The sequence below is a fragment of the Siphateles boraxobius genome, unplaced genomic scaffold (assembly GCF_051911475.1).
Source record: "Siphateles boraxobius isolate OS27281-9 unplaced genomic scaffold, OSU_SipBor_1 17, whole genome shotgun sequence".
Taxonomy (NCBI): domain Eukaryota; kingdom Metazoa; phylum Chordata; class Actinopteri; order Cypriniformes; family Leuciscidae; genus Siphateles; species Siphateles boraxobius.
Genome location: NW_027508777.1, coordinates 7,577,046 through 7,582,034, shown reverse-complemented (window position 1 = coordinate 7,582,034; position 4,989 = coordinate 7,577,046). Strand labels below are relative to the sequence as shown.

The 4,989-nt window shown below is 37.6% G+C and overlaps 1 long non-coding RNA gene across 1 annotated transcript; it reads left to right on the top strand.

Annotated features, from left to right (window-relative positions):
• The first annotated feature begins 3,090 nt into the window (after positions 1 to 3,090).
• On the top strand, positions 3,091 to 3,596 carry LOC143740151 (uncharacterized). Its single transcript, XR_013204774.1, has 3 exons — positions 3,091 to 3,232; positions 3,340 to 3,427; positions 3,528 to 3,596. It is a non-coding gene; the product is annotated as an uncharacterized LOC143740151 (long non-coding RNA).
• The last annotated feature ends 1,393 nt before the right edge of the window (positions 3,597 to 4,989 follow it).

Below are 4,989 nucleotides of genomic sequence, written 5' to 3'. Positions count from 1 at the left end.
ATTCATTTTGTCATTAGGATACGTACCAAAAACTTTTAAGCTGGCTATTATTAAATCGCTTTTTAAAAAAACACAACTTGATCCTACAGAATTAGTCAATTACAGGCCGATCTCGAATCTAACTTTTCTGTCAAAGATACTAGAAAAGGCAGAAGGCAGAATGAGGAACTATGTTCCTTTTTAGAAAGAAATGGTATCTGCAAGGATTTCCAGTCAGGATTACTCTAATCATCCGAGCGTCTCTATTAGTCTTACTCACTCTTAGTGCTACATTTGATACTTTTGATCACAACATTGTTTTAAATAGACTCGAAAATAATGTTGGCATTAGTGGGATTGCATTAGCATGGTTTAAATCATACTTATCTGACCGTTTTCAGTTTGTAGCAGTAAATGAAGAGATATCTTAGTTCAGTATGGAGTACCACAAGGCTCAGTACTAGGACCATTGCTGTTCACTCTGTACACTACCCGCTACCCGTAGGAGATATCATTGGGAAGCATGACATTAGTTTTGACTGTTATGGTGATAATACTCAGCTCTAAATTTCTTCACGCCCTGACAAAACTTACCAATTCACAAAATTAACGGAATGCATAGTGGATATAAAAAAAACTGGATGACTGTTTCTTCAGAGTTAAGTAGTAGGAAATTACTAAAGGTTCTAATTACTGGACAAAAAACCGTCCTCACGTAATAACCTAGAATACTGTCTAACACTTGATGGCTGCTCTGTCAAATCTTCATCGTCGGTTAGGAACCTGGGAGTGCTCTTTGATACAAATCTTTCATTTGAAAGTCACATTTCTAGTATCTGTAAAACCGCATTCTTTCATCTTAAAAATATATCTAAATTACATTATATGCTCTCAATAACAAATGCGGAACAATTTGTTCATGCTTTCATGACATCAAGGCTAGATTATTGTAATGCTCTTGCTGGGTGGTTGCCCTCCACCCTCAATAAACATACTACAGCTGGTCCAAAACGCAGCAGCTAGAGTTCTTACTAAAACCAGGAAGTATGACCATATTAGCCCGGTTCTATCAACACTCCATCGGCTCCCTATTAAACATCGTATAAATTGTAAAAAAATTGCTGATTACTTACAAAGCATTAAATGGTTTAGCTCCCCAGAAGTGTCAACTAGTCTCTCCCCTGTGAAGGCCTCCTTCCCTTCCCTTTACCTTTGTACAGATAAAACGTTCTCAAAATAGTTCCGGTTCACATGGCTATGCAGAAGCAATAAATAATTCTGTATTATAAATTTTTAAGGCCAGACAAGTAATTTGTTGAGGTCAAATTGTAAAGAAAGACTAAACGCTTGTGCACATATATATTCAAACGCGCATACCTATAGACTGAACACGTAATACGTATGTGCAAGCAGTCATGGTTTTCACAGGTTTGCGTTTTTAAAGCTTGCAGTTTTTTTTTTTTTTTAAGGCTTGCACCTTGTAACCTATTTCAAGGTTTGCATTCTCGAGCCACCAGGCACTGTTGTTGTGCGGGTGAGCGGGCGGGAGCGCGTTAAGGGTTTTCTGTTAGAATGGTGTCGTGTAAGTTTAGTCAAGAGCAATAATTTATTTATTTTTCTTTTGTTGTTTGATTAACATTAAAAACACAGACAGTAGCAGGAGTATTAGGCTGCTGTCACTTTAAGACAGGGATGCACAAATCCAATTTACTGATAGGGCAAATTCCAATCGGAAGTGAGCATCTCTAAGCCCTGCTCACTCCGAAGGGCAAAGCCTTGGAAGTGGGTACTTTAGAGGGAGCAGGGCACTGGTGTGTCACAATGAAGCCGTTTGGAATGCACTTGGCGAAGGGAGCAATGAAAGACCACATAATTTCCTCATAAGCTTCAAATGGAATTTTCCCACGACAAACCTAAGAAGCAACAACAGGAATATCGTATTGCTGTTAATAGGATACAAAAAATGTTTTATATTTATAATGAAGTTTTTAAATTACGCTTTACATGTACATGTTCCTGATCTGTTCTTAATGTTAAGTTAAGCATTAAACATGTCTTACCTACTTTTTTAAAATGTAATATGAAAAGTAGGGATGGGCATTTTTCAAAAATATTGCATTTGAATATTCAGGCTCATAAAAATCGAATATTCCAATATTTGTTTATTTAAATAACGTTTAAGGAAAAAGACGTTATTTACGTTTTTTTTTGTCACCATTTCTGAACAAGCTTACGTTTAGGCAATATAAACAACAAGCTTACAATAAATGTTAAAGTTTTCTTTTAGTTTAGCACATTAAACAATGTGTAAACAAAAAATATAAAGATCAAAAGCATTTAAACTCAAGCAGCACGGGGAAAAAAATGGCTAATAAAGCAGACTGCGCTAGTTATCATACACAACGTAGCCTACATGTACACTCGAGTCAGCATATGATTATCGTTTTTATATTGTTTCACATTTATGTTGGGAAAAACAATAAATAAATCTATTATAAATAGTTTTTCCGCATGAGTAATACAATGGCCCAGTCCTATTTAGCATACTATCCGTCCTAAATGGTATTGCGTCTCATTTCTCTGTCTTACCCCTTCCCCTTACCCCTCCCCCTCGGTTTTGCGCGTTCATGTGAGGGGAAGTGGTGTCTCAATTCTCATTTTGATTAAGGGCTAGGGCCAAGGCGTAGGGCTACATAGCCCTTGAAAAGAAGTTTGCGGAGGACCACACTTGAAACAGAGGGGTAACAGTTAACAACGTAGGAATTTCTCAAAAGTGCCGGCATCAAGTTTATTTTATGGCTGAACGTCGAACTGTGAAGGAGTCGCACAAATGTAAGTATTTTCAGCAGTTTAATTGATATTATAATTATGACACTCGTGTTTTATGATCCTTTTAATAAAATGTTCAAGTGGTTTTAATTGTAATGTTTTTGTTTTGAATCGGTAGTAAACCGCTAGCTAGCAGCTATGCGCTATTTGTCGAGCTGAGCTATGACAATTCATATTGTAGTTTTTAGGTGAAATCAGTGTGAAGTGAATTTGCTTGACATTACTATTCCTTGACTGATTTTAATATTGGACTTTAATATTGGTAGAGCTAGCTTACTACGAGATTCACCTAGCAAGGTAACGGTAACGTATATTTTCCTTTTCCCTCAGGGACACCTGAGGAGACTCGGCGGCTCATCCGCTTCAGGGCAGAGAATGAAAAAGACTTCATGAAGTCCAAAACAATGGCCAAACAACAATGGGAGTGAGTAATTAATCGTTCAATCATAGTCTTGCGTTCTGTTTTTCTGAATTTTTATTTCTGTGTTGTGCTTAAAATGCTGAAAGTTTGAGCTGTCGGTTGTGATGCAGGAAATTTGTGAAAGAGATTGGCCTAGAGGGCAAGGTGACTGGACAGCAGGCTTCCAAAAAATGGGAGAATTTAAAACAAAAATACAAGGTATATGATTTCAAGTTTAAAATAATTTCCAATTTCCTAATGAATGTATCAACTAGCCAGTTGTTTATTGTGTGTGTGTGTGTGTGTGTCAGGAATTGAGGACTCCAAAAACCGGCTCAGGGACAGACCAGGGTGAGGTCAGTGTTGCTACATGGCAGTACTATGGAGACATGCACGAGGTTTTGGGTGCCCGGCCTGCGATGGACCCCCCTGTGGTGGTGGCATCATTCCAACCAGCAGAGGATCCCATGACAATCCTCATGGTGAGGCTAATCATTTACCATGTAATTCAGTACTTTCGTGAATTCCACTAACATCAGATTCGTAAACTTTCTCTTTAAATTTCATGAGGAGATATTTGCTGAAGATTTCTTAAAAGTAACACGATTTGCCTTGTTTCTTTAGGATATTGTGGAGCCCTCTACCTCAGAGCTCTCCACCACAGCAGCATCCTGGACCCCTGACACAGGAACCAGTAGAATGCTAACCAGTACCCCAGCAGCAACAAGTGCCACCACATCTAGGAGGAGGTCCAATCCTATTATGGAGTTCCTGATCGAGGAGGCCCTTCAGGAGCAAAGGCGCCATGAAGAGAGTGAGGCGAAGTCACAGAGGTTTTTAGACCTCTTTGAAAGAATGATTGAAAAGATGTGAAAATAATTACCTGTTCAATTGCACAACTGTTTACATATTTAAGTATATTTGTTTTAAGAGTTTATATTGTTTACATTTGAATATGTATTATTGTTCTAAAAATTACCTGTTCAATTGCACAACTGTTTACATAGGCCTTATTAATTTAATATAATGTTTTAAGAGTTTATATAATTTATATTTGAATATGTATTATTGTTATATTTACATGTTGTAATATTTACTGCTGTGGAGCAATAAATGGGGTTCTTATAAAAAGGCTTTTCGTGGATAAATTTTACGGAAATCCGAAGCATAGTCACCATAATAGTGTGTTTTAAAAGATTTATTGCAAACAATTGTAGAAATCCCATTACACCTCACTCCACTTCTGGAACAAAAAATAATACCAAGGTAAGAACATGCCTACTCATCATTAAAAACTTCCTTTCTTAGTTCTCAGGCTATTGTTTAAAAAAAAAAAAAAGTGCAATAAGAAAATATGTAACAATAACATTTATACAACAATACAAACACATGAATGCCAACAGATTAGAAATTGGGGCAAAACAGAAGAACAATATTAAAATACTATAAAAATTCTTAAATATATTACATATAATTCTCATGAAGGAAAATCAACAGTGCAACATGTCTCTTCATGTGGCCTGCACATCCCCGGAAACTTGGGCAGCCAGTGCGTCACGTGCAGCATTCCCTGAGGCTTCGTTGAGTGCCATTGGTTCATGGGGAGGATGGGGGTCAAGATCATCCCTGGCAATATCCTCGTCAGGATCCAGTGTGTCTCCATTGTCCAAGCACACATTGTGTAAGAATGCACATGAAGCAATAACCTGGGGTGCAAAGGTAGGTTTGACTTCCAGTGCCCGGAACAGAGTTGACCTCCACCTTGTTTTCATTACCCCAAA